At 41.0% G+C, this 16,805-nt stretch overlaps 1 protein-coding gene across 5 annotated transcripts in view; it reads right to left on the reverse strand.

The window, feature by feature from the left end:
* Positions 1-16,805, reverse strand: part of FILIP1 (filamin A interacting protein 1) — a 101,291-nt gene that overhangs the window by 72,317 nt on the left and 12,169 nt on the right. For 3 of the 5 annotated variants that reach the window (XM_084201814.1, XM_084201810.1, XM_084201813.1), the window contains exon 2: positions 905-1,044. The exons of 1 other annotated variant lie outside the window; for it this stretch is intronic. The gene's annotated coding sequence lies outside the window, so the exon portion shown is untranslated. Of the gene's footprint in view, positions 1-861; positions 1,045-16,805 lie in introns of all 5 variants that reach the window. One more of the 5 variants, XM_084201812.1, reaches the window with a different exon arrangement.

Here is a 16,805-nt window from a genome sequence, read left to right on the forward strand (position 1 = left end):
AACTATATAAATTTAAGAAAGCAAATGGGTTATGCCAAGTTAGTGTCAATTAGCATTATGGATGACAGTTTAAGGAGGATTATATGATGTATTGCAGGTTTGAAACAACTAAAAATAGAAAAGCTATGCAAGCCATAAAAATTGCACAATGTGCAACTTTCAGTTCCAGGAAGATTGTGTTTGCAATCCTTGACTACAAATGGAGTTGCTTTCTGACTGTTGGGATAGATCTTCTGGGGCCATGATTAATACAGACAGTCCCAAGCTTTCCAAATGACTCAGACATTTAAAAATATGATATGATATTAGGCTTAAAGCAGTGAAACTTTTATAAAATAATTTAGTGTTTGCCTTCCAGTTTCTGAGCTGGGTTCACAGTTCCAAAGTATGTTCTAGCACCTAGAGGAACTTTAAAACTGGAAATAAAGAATGCTGTATAACTGATGTGATACTAGCAATGGGGCTTTTTAAAGACAGGAAAAATCCAAGATGAATATTGTAAGACATGTAATATGGTCAGGGGATTCCATGGTGCCTGCTGCAGAATTCCTCGTTACACTGAGTCCTTAACTCAGGATGCTTATTTTTAACTCATTATGCTAAAAAATTTCAGAGAAAACAATGTGCATTGAGGATGTCCTTGGGAATTGTCAGCAGTCCCCAAGGGCTTAAACAGCTCTGCAATTCAGATGAGCCTTTGAAAAACCCTTGGTTTTCATGTTCACACATTCACTATGTTTGAAATAAGTCATTTTGGCTACCTCCTGGAGCTGGCATCTGCAGAAAGCTCAGGTATTGCTTTCAGCCATGCTATTACAGCAGCATGTCCTGAATGTAATTTATTTAGGAGTGTGGCTTCACCTGGGAGCTGTGTCAGCAGCCCAGCCGTGGTGTGCAGGAATACCTGTGTCCAGGGATGCTCCCAGGGCAGGGCCTTCACTAGAATCTATGTCCGGAGTGGGGAGGAGGGAGTCGAGGGTAGAGGTGTCCCTGTGCCATCGCTCTGCTGCTCCCACCTGGGGCTGGCTGGGTCCCTGCTGCTCCCTGGAGAAGAGACAAGGCTCAGGGGCCACATGCCAGGACAAAGAGAGAAGCAGCACGTTCTGCTTTGCCTGCCAGCCAGCCCGCAGGCCAGCTAGAAAACACAGGCTTGCAGACCTTCGGTGGCTTGAAAATACTTATATTTTTTATTTAGAGACTCCTGTTGGCTTTACCCTTGTGTTTCCAAAGCTGTGACAATGCACAGTGGCCTGCAGAATGCAGGATACACCAGGTGAGACAGGTGTAGGACTGATACAATACAGCAACTGGGTGGTGCAAGCTCCCACTCCCGTTGCCTCCAAAGAGCCATACCAGTAGTCAGAGCTTTCTGCTGTAATTTGGCAATCGGCACCAAGAAACCCCTCCATCCCAAAGGAACAGCCATCATGAGGGAAGGAAAAAGCTGGTAGGTGATGTGCTGGGCTCCTCACTGGGTAGAGCAGCTTGCAGAGTGTGTGCAGGGCAGTGACACAGCGTGGTGACAGGACAGCAGAGTATCAGTGACACTGCAGGCAGCCTGCAGAGTCCTGCCCGCTCAGTGGGAACAGAGACACCGCGCTGGCTGAGCTGCCAGCCTGCAGCACAGCAAGACATGCAGATGGGTTTCTCTCACAGACCACAAAACAAAGGAAGGCTGGGATGTGGTGACAACTCCAAATGCTGTGGAGGTGTAGAAGATGTGCAGGGAACCAGGATGTTGCTGGGCATATGGGGATCGGAGCCATCGCACTGGACAAAGGCAGGTCTCATGTTGATAAAGTTCATTCATGCATTTGATTGGGTTGCCTGAACAAACAGAAATGTGGACTCCCTGAATTCTGCCCTGACCCTCCTGTCTGAGCAGCATGGTTATGGCATAGGCAAAGTTCTGCAGGTCAAAGACACTCCAGACACAGCTGGCATGGAAACACCAGAGCCCGTCGGTCCCAGCAATGCTGCATCCAGGCAGGCCCAGTGGCAGGACTCAAAGAGATTCTGAGGGCTGTGAGACCACAGAGGTCTTTCCTGGGCAAGGAAAACATGGTGTTCTTGGGAGCATGTTCTTAATAAAACAGTAACAATTTTGTTCAACTCTACAAAATTACTGTTATTTACATAATTTATATAGTTCTAATAACAGTCATACCAGGAACATTGCCATTCAAGGAACAAAGCAGAACTACTGCACTAATTTAGTAGCAGTCAGAGCAGTGTATGATCCATTTGCCTATTATTTCTTAACAAACTGTCTGTAAGTTCTTGCAAAATAGTAAGCATCGACTTGGAATTTGTATCTTTTTTCCCTTGCTCTGAGTGGAATGAACAAGATCTATTGGAATATGGGCAGTATAAGGAGAGATACAGTAATGAAATCTTAACCAGCTGTAACTGGTGCGTACATATTAAGAAAAACTTAGATTTACAGGAAGGTTTTTTTACTGATAAGTATTTTAATTTTCTAGAAAATTTGCTTAGAAACTTAAATCTTGATCAGCAGCTACTTCTTGCAAAAGATTGAGCAATTACCTATCTATTTATTCATTTATGAATAGCAGAAAACATTTCCTACATGTGCAAGAATTCGGGTTATCACACTGTTATACCACAAGCCCTGAATCATACCTCTCATGACAGCTCACAAGAAGCAGAATAGAGATAACTTGTATGAGGCCCATGGGATTTACAGTAATTAATTCTTTGGCCTGTGAAACGTTTGTCCTTCAAAAAAATTCAGTGAGAGTTTTTTTCATTAATTTCAATGGAGGAAGAATCAAGACTACTCTCTTTAAAAGTATCTAGATCTAAAAAAAGAGAATGAATCATGTTTTTGTAATGAAGAGCTGAATTTGCAATGCAGTTCACAAAATGTAAGAAGCAAAGAAGAGTTTGCTGTCAACAAGCACATACTAATTATTAAGATACAAAAAGGGTGGACCAAGGCTTAGTGGGTCAAATTCTGACCTCATTTGCCTTTACTCTTCTGAGTTTAAAGATGTTACTCTGGATTTTCATCAGCCTAAATGAGATTGAAGTCTGATGTTCTGTAAACAAACAAAAGTGGCATTATTTGTGATTTGCAGAAACCATGTTCACAGATTACATTGTTTAAAATAGGCACTTAAGGGTACTTTATTTATTGTTTTAAAGTAATTTCACAAATGTAGTAATAACACCTATAGCTTAACAAGAAGAGACCTCCTGGAACACAGATAGGACTTAATTTCCATCCTCTAATGCTTGACCAAGCAGCAGGATAAGGTAGACACAGTACACTCTTTGGAAAAGCTTTTTCTTCATTAAGCATTAAAATATCTCAAGGTCATATTTATGTCTATACGTGTCTTCTTCATTTTAATTAAGTGATGACACAGTAAATATAGTGAGCAAAAGAAAGAGTCAGGATGAATATCACTGTAGCACTTAAAGTATTCCCCATTATACAACACTGTGTTGTATTAAGAAGCCCATGAGATTTTGCTGCTGAGCTGAATACTGATACAGCTGATACTTCCCTCACAGACATCACACAGGTGCATCAAAATGCTCCTAAACCCCTGTTAGGCTAATGAAAGACAAAGCTTTGGTTGCAGACTTTCCCTCAAGAGCAACTTAAACCTAGCAGGGCTGCAATAGCATCACAGCTTTTTGGGCTGCCTTTTCCATCCCCTGTTGAAGGTTTTATCATGTGCACTAAACAGAGTAATTTTTGTTTGTTGCTCTCAGCAGAGTAGTAAGAAGCCATTGATTCTCTGTAGATTAGTTTTGGAGAAAGCCTCTCATCTTTCCTCGTTCACATGCACATGTTCTCTCTCCCCCAGTGAAGCATGGATCAGGAAACCAAATGGAGCAGAAAGCTGAAGTTTCCTTTGGCAGGTTTGCCAAGAAGCCCAAATGAAAGGGGTCAGTGAAAGTCCCCGAATTCCCATTGATCTACAAGCCACTATTCCCAGGACTTTCAAAGGAAAAGCCAGGGAAAGCAAAGAGATCTCAAAGCTGCTTTTCACTCCAAGCTCCAAGCCCCAGCAGCCACACTGGGGATCGTACAACAAAGGGCAAGTCCTGGGCAGACAGACTGGTGGGCTACTGTGAAGGTCTGGCTGTGCACATTTAGTCGGAATGGGACACAGAATGAAGCTGATTTTGTCAAGCACCCTACACCCCACCAGCCCCACTGGATGAGGCTCTGGGGTGCAGGAAGGGGCACCTCCTTCCCATGACCCACAGGCCCCCATGGGGGCAGGAGCCGTGTGACAGCTTCCACTACCAAATCAACCCTTTGGCCATCACTGCTATCATCAGAAGTGTTTGCTAGAATTACAGCTCCATTTATTTTATTATCAGTGCCCCGAGAACCCAGGACCCCATGTCACCCCCCTGGGGCCACCAGCCCCAGTCCCAGGACTGGCACACAGCCCCACACAGCCCCACCCTGCCCTGCCTGCCCATGGAGGTCACCAAGCTGAGCCCACAGCCCATCCTGGGCTCCTCCTGTCTGCAGGAATGTGCCTGATGCCAAGGCTGGGGCTGTCCCCAGCTGTCTCCCTCAGGTCTCTGTTCCCCAGGGGATTGCCATCCCCAGTCCCCAGAAAGCAGCCACTCCTGCATGTATTTCTTTAATTGTCTACTTAACTGCTTGTATTCACAGTTGGGATTCTCCTTTGCTCTTGTTCAAGTATTTTAAGAGTTTTTCATTTTCATTGATCTTCATAAGTGCATGTAGTAGCTTAAATTTGTGCTTCCTTTTTCCTATGGTATATTACAAAAGCTCTTTTTGCCTTCTGCCACAGGGCAGAAAAAGAAAATCAGCCTATTTATTCCTGGGAAAGAAGCACTGTAGAAAAACATGTGCTCCCCCAGTATCTCTCCTTTACACTTACAGAGACATCCTTTCTGCAGTGATCCTGATGCCAAGCAGAGGGATGTCAGGCTCAGAATGACTGGGGAAAAGTTTCTCTCTGAAGCTCCCTTTGAAATTTGATCAAACTATCAACTCAGTAAGGATTACACATAAAACAGCCAGAAAAAGACTGCTGTCAGTCTTAATAGCTGGCAGGCAGGAGTCTCCTGGAGTTCTCCTAGAAGCTATGGCACAAGGACCAGGGGATACTGGATTTGACCAAACATCCTTTTCTCTGTGGTCCTGGGAGGTGGTGGGATCAGTTGTAGCCACATTTTCTTCTGGTTTCCATTGGCTCACACCAACAGGAGCACTCTGCAGAGGTAATTCCAGGGTAATTCCAACCCTCTGAACTCTGTAACTGAGATTCCTTGAGGGCAACATGTGAATGCAGTTGTGCCTTCTCCAGGAAAGGTTCATCACATATTATACAGTGTTCATAGGAATTTTCCCAATCAATAACTGTAAAACTTTGCCAAACAAACTTTCAAGATGCCAGACCCATTTCCTCAATTATCACTGTCAGAAATCTAGTGAACTGCATACAATGGTGGCCGAAGATTTCCCAGCTTTTGATTGAAACCCTAAAACCTTTCATACTGCAATTTCAATCAACAACTTAGGCAGGCAGGGGGGGACCCACATTATTTCTAACGAAGATCCCCTCAGAAGATTCAAAACCTTTACTCAACCTCCCAAATATTTGGCACAGCACATCCTCACAAGCCTGAAATTATTACTCTGTTTGCTATAGTTTCTTTTATTGTGCTATTATGCAAGACTGTTGTACTTTGTCATTTGTAGCACATTACCTCAGACTTGTCCAGGTACAAAGATGGACTTCTGGGATGATTGGGGTAATGGAGAGCCTATCATATGAGAAGACAGAATGAAGACCTTGGCTTGTTTAACTTGGCAAAATAAAGGCTGTTAAGGGATCCAGTTGCTGGGTATAAATATATCACAGAGGCAAACATCAGGGAGATGGGAGAGCCATCTCAACTAAATGACAGTGTTGGCAGTGGAACCCAATGGCACAGATTGGCCAGAATTCAACCTATGTGAGAGACCAAAAACAGGTTCTCACATGGGGCAATGAGATTTGGGAACAATTTTCCAGCTGGAGAAACAGCGGCAAAACTCCTGAATGCACTCACAGTGGAACTTGATAAGTGTACAAAGGGGATTATAAAACATGATTCCTGCAATATTATAACAATAAATTTGATGACCCATTAGATCCTTTCCAGTCCTGTGTTGCCATATAAAGCTATAATATCTCTTGCAGATTCTGTACACTTCAATCATCTGTGCTTCAAAACAAGACGTGCCAGCATACTTCATATGTTTCAAGCTATTTAAAAACAAACCCACAACTCTAACCAAATAGTTCAGTTTAGTAAGTGTATTTGTTCAGGGTAGGGATAAAACTTAAAATCATTTTCTCTCCCACAATGACAATAAATTCAATAGAACCCAAATATATTACAAAATAAAAATATTTTACATTCAGTTGTCCACCACCAAAATTCCTAAGATTATTGATAATTAGTTCTACTTGTCATCTAGAACTGTTTAAGCTTTATTACAATTTTTATGAAATATTTTATCCATGGATTTAAAACCTTTGCAGCTGAAGTTCAACTGTTATTTATGGTATTCTGCTCTAAGCTATAAATTAATTAAGGACAAGAACATTTTTGTGCTAATGCATTTTATGTTGGATGGTATCCAAAAGATATAGCCAAGGGAACAGAATTATGATTGTTTCTAATTTATGTTGGTCATAGCATGGGTTGAACACATGAGAGGGAAGACTTTTTTTAAAAACAGAGTAGTCTGGTTTTGGAGATACTTCATTTTTTGTCATGCTTAAAAGGTTTCTTATGCTGAACTTGAAGTAAAAACCCATGAACTCTACAAAGCAGAAAATTTCTTGGGTAAAAAGGAAAGTTTGTAAAAATCTACTTCCACCAAAAGCAGTAAAATAGTTACATAAAAATTAATCATTTATGAAAAGTTCTTCTTTCTAAATGCAGACCCACACACATACACACAGAGAGCCCCCATGACTGGGACCAAACTATAGCCATGACAGCACTACATATAGTTTCACTTTCCTGTAGCTCCTTCTTGAAACTTTGATGAAAATACCAGCATGCTATCTTCATATAAAATGTACTGGCTCAGTGGAGGCAAATTTTACTCCAAAGATACCCCAGAATTACTGTAATATCATATCTTATGGTAATTAATAATATCAAATTCTGATTCACTCTACTCTCAACTAAGATGCTTCACAAATCTAGCTTGATGTTTATCAGCACTTCACTGTCTTAGCCAGCATTAAAATTAGTAAAAAATCTCTCACCACTTTCTTGTGTGCAATGCTGAATTCAGCTCTCAAGATTCAGCATTAGATACTCAGGAAGAAAGGATCCAGGAGAATGGAAAATGTGTCTCCATCGTCATCAGTTAATGGATGGCTTAGGACCTGAATTACTGACTTCTAACATCTTTTCCTATCTTATATAAAAATTCTTCTGAAAGCATTCTAGCTTTCTGACTTTAATGGAATACAGTGAACATCAATTTACATATATCTACATAACTTTGCATGCATTTCTTCATTTTAAATTTTTTTAATCATATGCATATTCACTTATATTGTGAAGGAATATCCACCCATCCATCTTCTCTAACCTCTTGTTATTCAACATCCTTCTTCCATGCCTCTTCACACCTCTTCCTCTCAAGTAAACAAATCAAAAGTTTTGCTTTTGATTCTGGCATTGCTGGTGATTTTCATCATAGCCTCTGTCCCTACTCCTATTTGGGCTGGTTTTGACTGGGACAGAGGTAATCACAGGGGCTGTATTTTGGATTTGTACTGGAAACAGGGCTGATAACACAGGGAGGTTTTCCTTGCTGCTGAGCAGTGCTTGGACAGAGCCAAGACCTTTTCTGCTCCTCACCCACCCCACCAGTGAGGAGGCTGGGGGTGCACAAGGACTCGGCAGGGGACACAACCAGGACAGGTGACCCCAACTGACTGAAGGGTCATCTCGTACCATATGGTGTCACCTTCAGGATACACAGCTGGGGGAGGAAGAAGGGAAGGGGGGACATTTGGAGTGATGGCTGTTGTCTTCTCAAGTGACTGACACCCATGATGGGGCCCTGCTCTCCTGAGGATGGCTGAAAACCTCCGTGCCCATGGGAAGTGGTGGATGAATTCCTGGATTTGCTTTGCCTGCATGTGCAGCTCTCGCTTTTCCTGCTAAACTGTCTCTATTTCAACCCACAAATTTCCTCACTTTTCCTATTCTCTCCCCATCCCATTGTGGGGAGGAGCTGAGTGGCTGTGTGGGGCTGAGCTGGCAGTTGGGATTAAACCATGACACCATTATACCTGATTTAGGATTTAATCAGAAGAGAGGCATTTTTCAAGTTCCTGATTTGCCTCCATGTGACACATATACATCAAAACAGCCATGTTTCCTCCCTAAACTGCTACTTTTGTCTCAAGCAAAATTACTTCTTGATTTGAACAGAAACCACCCACTTGCTTTGAACTCTTTCAGAAGCAAATTGGTAATGAGTAAATGAAGACTGATCAATTTTCAGAAGACTGATATTCTGAAATATTTTCTCTTACAGGAGAAAAATGTCCATGCTAATTTTAAGAAAAAAACTTGATCCATATTCAAAAGAAAAAATTATATACTGTCTGACACTAGATCCTGGATTTACACATTATTCTGAGAAATTCTGATACAATTTTCATGGGCCACATTATTTTGCTCATGTTTGTATGTCAGAAACAAGACATAGCTTCACTAAGAAATCTCTAGCACTGTAGCTTTTAAGTCCCTATTGTGACTGGTCAAAGCATAGTAGACCTCTGTAAGGACTGCTAGTTTCTGTGCTCCTCTGAAATATCAGTGAGAAACAGTGTAAGGATGGTCAGAAAGTGTATGACACTATCTCTAGGTTTAGAGACCTGGACAATAATTTCATGTGCTTATGTGCTTCCTTTTCTGTTTGTTTTCAAGTCCTGTGGAAGACAAATCTGTTCTCAGGGATCTCTCAGTTATCAGAGGATTTCTGTGTGTCACGGCAGCCAGAGAGCATTTGCTTTGGCATTCCTTGGTCATCCACAGCTCAGGGATCTGAGCTCTGCAGGGCTCTGGCACTGACTGCCTTCCATCCTGGCTGTGACGGGCAAGAGAGCCAGAAAGGTGAGTGATGCTGACATCTTTCAGACCCATACAGTTCTACTAGCAAACTAGTCTATGTCCTATCATATTCTGGCACCTGCTCTCCTTTGCTGATTATATTTGCTTTACATGGGCTTTGAAGCATTCTCCACCAACAAACAGAACGGGATGGTTCTTCACACACTGAGGAGCAGAACCACAGAACGCCTTCTCCACAAATGCAAAAGTTAACAAGACTTGGGAGGAGACATTCTTGGCACAAATACTCACTTATGGTTGCTACCCAGATAAACCACATCAGGTTAGGGCTATCTCTTGAACTGAAAATAGCTGGAGACAGAAAGAGTGCTTTGGGGAAGTTTCAAATCCTTGCCATGCACTTGCTTTCCCCTGCTGGCAGTTTTCAGCTGCTGGTTTGTGTTTTGGTTGGTTTGTTTGCTTGCCCAGAGTGGAGCTCAAATGCAATCCCCAGCTGCCACTAATTATGCTGCAGAGTTAGTTGAATTTCAGGGGCTCACACAGAGAAGCCTTGAACCTCACTTCGGGAAAACCAGTGGTGGCTTACTACTAATTCAGTAGACTTCCCTCTCTTCATCTGATTGCTTATGACACAACATGGAAGTAAAACTGAAGGACTTGATGCTCAGCTATTTTAAATTACTGTGGCTAGGCTGGTACCCTTGAAAGCAGGCTTCTTTGTCCCACTGTAGTTCTGACATGAAAAACAAACTGTTATCTCTGCAAGGATGGTTTATTGAACTGTTTTGTTCAAATACAAAGGACTTCTATTTTTAGAAGCAAAACTGTAATTAATTCATACCCTGCAACAACAAAAGCCAACTATATCCTGAGCTGAGGTACACAAAAAATTATAATACCTCCCGGCAGGTATCTGGAGCTGACTTATGTTAGTCTTAAACCACAAAAATTTATTGCCATTACTAAGCAGTTCAAATGTGAAAGCTATTCTTGCAAAACAGCCGCTAATGAGCCTGCAAATAAGAACAGAGCAGCAGGGAACTGCAAAACGTTATCTCAAAAGTACTTGCCTCACCCTTAAATGAAATCCAAAAGCAACTCTTCCCATGGACAGAAAAGAAGGGCAGAGCACGTTGCTTGTTGCTGAGCATGTGAACAAATTGCATACCATAGCTTAGATGTCACAGCACTTTTTCAACAACGCTTTTAAGCTTCCGCTAATGCCTCAAGCACCTAAAATTAAAGGTGAAATATCTTGGATAGGCAGGATCTTAATCTTAGGTATCTTTAGATATTTATATTTATTGATGTAACAGTTTTTTCTCAGAAACTGTTCTGTTGAATTAGTGCTGGAGCTGCAAGTTTTTAAACAATCTGTATCCAAATTTTTGTAAAGCCAAAAAGAGTATTTAAGATAAAAGTAACGGGAACATAAATTATGTTTTCAGAGCTACAATTTAAAAGTGTATTGAGTTAGTTCTTAATTGCAGAACAATCTTATATCTGCAATCATTAGCAATGTTCACGGTGCATGTCGCAACTAAAATTCCATTTAAGCCTATTTTTAAAATTATCTCTTCTTTCACTTAGCCATTTTGTGCAAGAATCCTTTTCTCATGGATGGGTTGGTAAAATATGCATCACTCAAAGCTCTGTAAAGAATGCAGCCTCTGCTCTGCTTCATGTCAGATCATTTCATCAGCTCTTGGAGAAGGATTTGAAAGGCATGTTGGCAGATGAAAGTCTCTTGGTTTGCTCTAAAACTGTGATTTTCAAACTTTAACAAAGCATGCATTGAACACCGGGCATTGAAAACTTATGGAAGAAAATGGGTGGTAATTATTGCTTCATGCTATCATGCCATGATGGATCTGCCTCTGAAGTTCTGGTTCACTTACAGGAGTTAGCAGCTCCTGGGGCTCTAAGGCACCACCACAGTCCTTTCACAGGAGAGGAAGGCCAAGGAATCCATATGGTCAGTCCTCACCAGCTGTAAACTCCAATGCTCTGCTTTGCACAGAGAAGTGCAGAAGACCCTGCAAGGCCTGATGTTCCCACAAACATAAAAGATGTGTGCTCTATTCTGCTGAAGATAAGGGCTCAAAGAAGTTCTTTGAGTTTCTGGTTGGTTTGCTGGCTGTTTACCGTTTAGTTGTTGATGTATCAAGAAGATTTGGGTTTGGTTTTTTTTTGGTTCTTTTTCTGATGGAGCTTAGAATTGCCTGTATGAGTTTTTTGTGTTGCTCATTGAATTGCTGTTCAATATAAAACAGTCCTCCAAAACCACATATGGTTAAAATTAGCTTTTTTTTTATTGGCATTTTTTTTCCTTGCTTACATGTTTCCTTCTGAAAAGGAGATAGTCCTGCAAAACCATGTGCCCAATTGTGCTTGTAGCTCTAATCACTGTTTGTCCATAAGGAACTAAGAAGACCCAATGAGGTGTTATTAGCTTCAGCTCATCTGACTGAAGTATCATCTGCTGTGCTCATTAATGAAGGTAGTTCAGGTGGAAACACTGATCCCTGAGATTAACTAAAATTGTCTGTGTTGTTTTTACTCATCTAATGAAAAGAGAAAAAGGAAAGTTGATAGTAAAAAAAGATGCATACAGAGGATATATACAAAAATAATGCCTAAGGAACAAACTCAAAAAATCAGTTTAAACATATGTCACAAAGTTTTTTCCAATGCTAGAATTTTCCAGTGTTAGAAGTTCAAAATATGCTTGGAAAACAGTCTCTCTAGCTGTAATCTCAGAGAAGTCTGATTCAATAATAATAAAGTATAGCTTTATAATGCAGAAATGTTTTATGTGATTGTTCAGATGATCCCAGGCACTTGGTGTGCTCAGGTGAGTGTGACATGAGGATTACATCTAAACTGGGAGATTAAGCAGGGCTTGGTCAAAATTTTGGCATGGACTAACTAGGGGTCTTCCTAGAATGGTTCAGGAGTTAGCCCTGCCTGGGGATTAGCCTAGCCAGAGTTTGGCAGCCTGAACATAGTGAACCTGTTCTGAAGCCCACATTTAAAAATGTAGGTATGACCAGCCAATGGCTGAGGGTCAGAGAACCAGCACTGGCATTGTTTTGTGTCACCCACATATTTTTAACTGTTTCTGTGTGGCTTTCAAACTGTGAGAAGTGGAAACGCAGATTTTTGCTTTACAGAACTGCAAAGCCCTGGCTTTGGAGAGGAGGGCAAGCAAGTGGGGAACACTAAGACAGATGGCACAGTCAGATGGAATGAATTCCTTGGGGGAGTGCAGCAGGGAGAAGAGGAACAGAGAGCATGGTAAAAATATGGGAACAGCAGCTGCCATAGCTGTTTCTACAAGAGTAAAGCAGGTTGAGCAAGTTGCCTTAAGAACCTGTCCTGTGCCCAAATCCAAAGGGAAGAACTAAGAAGACAGCTTTGCAGGGAAGTGGGGTACCTTGCAGATGGGTGAAGTTGGAGAGTTGCAGCTATGAGAGAGGAACTGGAGATTGAACATTTCCAAAGTTCACAGCTGGAAGATGAGCTGAGGTGGATGCTGGCACCCAGAGAGAAGCCCAACTTGCTTCTCAGGCAATGGTGAATGCCAGACAGTGCAATGGCACAAATCTTACGCCACAGAAAGACACAAACTGAGATAATTCTGATTCTAAATGTGAATCAGCTGAAGATTGAGATAAATTCCTAATAAAAGCATATTTACCCTGGCAAAGTGTCAGTATGATTGTTGATTATTCTCTGCCTGGCAGAGAAAGGCAAGAATTCCATCCCCCAGCAAAGGTGATGACCAATATTTATTGCTGGCAAAGAAATCCTGACAGACAAGGTTCAACACTATCACAAAAGGACTTATCATTGCGCTGTTGCTCACCAGTGACCCTCCACAGCAGCTAGACCAATCACACTAACCACACATCTTTTGCCACCATGGCATAGGCTCTGCTGAGCAAGTATTGTTGAAACAGAAAAAGCAAGGACTTTCATCTCATTTTGTTTTAGGTTGTGAGCTGAAGCACCAGGGAAGAGCATTTCTTAACCCAGTGGTGCACAGAGGTGCTCTCTGGAAATGGCATGTGCCTAAGCCACCTGCAACAGGTGAGATAGCAGGAACTGGGGCAGCTTTCAGCATGTGTGGGCTGTTTGAGAAGTTAGCTACCAATCTCTACCAGGTACCTTTTCACAAGGTATCCTTGGTGCAATGCTTTGCTCAGTGGCTCTTAGCTCGGCATAATTTTCACAGGAATGGCAAAAGTCAATTTGCTGCCATAGAGCAGTTTCCTGGCTGAATTTCAGTAGATCACTCTGGAACACAGAGACATCAAAGCTCTTCAGCAAAATGGTTATGGGATTGTTTTCACATGGGCAAACAAGAATTTTCTCTCAACTAATTCTTGGAAATGCTCAAAGCATTCTAGCTGAAACTTCCAAAAACAATTCAGACTCAGCCAGACATCCAGCCTGAACAACTGAAGTCTGGCAAAGCTGTAAACAACTGGGCTTCATATAAGACTAGATTTTTAATGAAAAGTGTCAGGCAAACTTAGATAGGGCTTTGTTATCAGCTTGCTCTGCAGTATGTGTTTTCTTCTACATCCCAGCCTAAAATTTAATTTGTATATCAATTGCCATGATTGTTATATTATAGTGTTTTGATATAGCATTTCATATCTGCTCACATTTATACTTCAAATTTTCATATATTGTGAATTACCAGTTGATTATATATATTTTACCAATAGTAAAGCAAGCCTTCAAACTAAGAGAAATCCATCAAGTGCCACCATTAACATAGTTTCAAGTTATTGTCTAGGTAAGAGAAATCTGTCAGATGCATCTCATGGAACACCTTGATTTTTACCAGTTTTTTCTTGACTTTAAGGAAGGACTTGCAAAGAAAATTTAAGGGAAATCCACTGAAGAGACTCAAAATGTACCTAATGTTGATAAGACTGTTTATCAACAAATCCATTCCCTCCCTTCTGTGTTCTAAAAGAAGTATTTTTACAGATGCTAAAAATAAACCCAGAGGTTTTATTAAATAAATTAATATATTTTTGTTTGTAGTCAAAACATCAGAAGGGGTGTCTCTTCTGACTTTCACTATCTTATTCTTGGTTGATTTTGTGGTTTCTTAGAGAATACATGAAAAAAAGGACATGATCATGATCTATGAGCTGACATACAGCACATTCTCAGACATGCTCTAAGAAATTTCTAAATATTCCTTATTATTATTTCAGCCAAACTTTCTAAGTTTTTTTTTCTGTGTTTGATCCGCAAATGATTCCTATTTTGGCAGCACTCAAAAAAATATGTAAAAATAATAAAATGTCTGCAGTTTGTGTTTTCCTGCCTGCAGTGCTCTCTGACAGCATTTTTAAGATGAACCAGTCTGACACTGCCAGACTTTTGTGCAATGTCCTTGGGAATTTTGACCTATTAACTACAGCAGATTTTTAATGCAAGCTGTTTCAGGCAGGCTCGTTTCCATAAAGACCCCATAATGACCCCATTTTTGAGGGGTCACACAGATGAAATGCCACTTGTCAGAGTTAGAAACTAGATGATTCCACTGAAGTGCAGGGCAGAATTCAGAAGTTTTGCCTTCCTTGAGAAACCTGTGGAAAGGGAGTTGCACCAAAGAAGAGAAAATGGATCCAGTATAACACAGCAGTGCCTGTATTAGGTATTTCTTGAACTGTCAAATACTAGCTAATCAAATATCATCACCTGACACAGAAAACTGAGGTTCACCGCTTTCTTCATAGAATAGTGACACTGTATTATTTATTTGTATTGGCAGGTATGGTTTTCAGTGGTGGCTTTGTGCTTGCTTAGGTTCTCTTTCAGCAGAGAAATGAGAATATGAAGTTAACACCAATATTCTCCAGCCATAAATTGGGTCCCATGGGCCCTAGAGATGGGCTAGGACACCTTCACACTACCTGTAAAGGCTCAAGGATGTGCTTTTCTCTGGTGTTCCAGCTTTGCAACCATCCTGCTGCTTGCCTTGTGTGGATTCCCACCACAGGGGAACTAGAAGCACAGCAGTCTGATTAGAGCCTGCAGCTGAAATTATGCTGGGCAATTTCTTCCAGTAAACAATTCATTCTGCCTAAAAGAATGGGTTTGAGTGCTCTGAAGCAGATTTGGGTCAAATTCAGCATAAAGTTGAAAAGAAACAAGAAATGAAAATGGAATATATGAACTGCAGAAACAGTTCCTTTTCCTATTTCTGCTATTTTTTTCCCCACACTGAGATCACCAGAAGTCAGAGGTACCATGGGAGGAAAGTAGAGCAATTTTAGAGAAACTTATTTCTCTGCCTTCTTTTACCAAAAGTCACAATTTTCTGTCAAAGCCCAGTAGTGTCTTAAATTCATACAATAGAGAAACCGGTTTTCAAATTGTCTGTAGGATTCAAAAATGAGTACTTGTACAAAAATGTGTGAATTTTGGGTCACAGGGAGTCAACCAACTCTATCACTTTGCATGTAGCTTTGGGTCTTCCCTAGTGCTAGCTCTTGCTCCATGAATATTTAAAAATTTCACACAAAGCTGATTTTTCTCCTGCAAAGTGAAACAGTCAAAGTATTTTCCTGGGAGATGTTTTAATGTCTATACTGTAGTAAAAAGGTACTGTAACCTTTTCCTTTCTGGGTTGTTTTGGTGGGTTTTTTTCATGATTCCAAACTCCCACTTGTCTTCCTGTTCTTTAAATTTTGATAGATGAGACCCTTAATAAAAGCAGTATTTTGAAGTCTAGTAAAATGTTAAATCCAAACAAAAGCTAATGGATCTCACTACAAATCCTAAAAATAAAATAAATTAAAAAAAAACCAAACCTACCAAACCAACCAGAAAACATAGCAAAACATTCATTTTTGGTTTTTTTAACTCTGTCATCAATCAAAAAGGTGCCAATATATCATAACTCATTTTCCTGAGAATTTCTCTGGAGGACTAACTGAGCAATGCCTTCTTCTCACTTTTCTTTGTCTCTCTCTCTTACATGTTGACTGCTTACCTGTCCTCCAGCTTCTTCTTTCTAACAGATATGGATGTTCAAGGACAGAACTGGGAGCATTGCAAATGTTCTTGTTTCCTCTCGGGGAGGAAAACAGTCCTGGGTTTGTGAATAGTTCCTTTTGTGGGGGGATCAGCATTGTATTACTGTGTGCTTGATTCTGATATGAAAAATCCTATGGACCAAGAAATCAAAGCCTGTTTGCCAGGGCATTATACATTAAGATGGATAAAATAACTTTTATCTTGGCTATGGTAATAAATACAATTAAAACAAAAAATATAAGGTGACAACTAATGTAAAATATCCGTTGACACGCTGCAAAATTATTTTTATTCCTAGGCTCAGGTGCCCATTTTCTTAGGATGTGGGAGAGGGAATGAAGGGAAAGAAGAGGAGCTGGTGCTGCACCATTCCCAGATGAGAGAGGGGTGATGTGCTCCCCTAGCACACGACCTGCCTGCAGCCCTGAGGCAGCTCCTCCACTACAGGGGACCAGTGAGTGACTGCACACTTGCAGAGGCGCACTGTGATGCAGGTAAGGGCACAAGGAAGGCAGCATTTTCAGCCTCAGGGAGCCTTGAGAGACAGTTGATGTTGGGGTGAACTGAAATGTTATCTGTCAGCTGTAGCTGTCAGCAAAAATATTAAAGGAATAGCAGCT

Source organism: Fringilla coelebs (genome assembly GCF_963513975.1).
Source record: "Fringilla coelebs genome assembly, chromosome: 3".
NCBI lineage: Eukaryota > Metazoa > Chordata > Aves > Passeriformes > Fringillidae > Fringilla > Fringilla coelebs.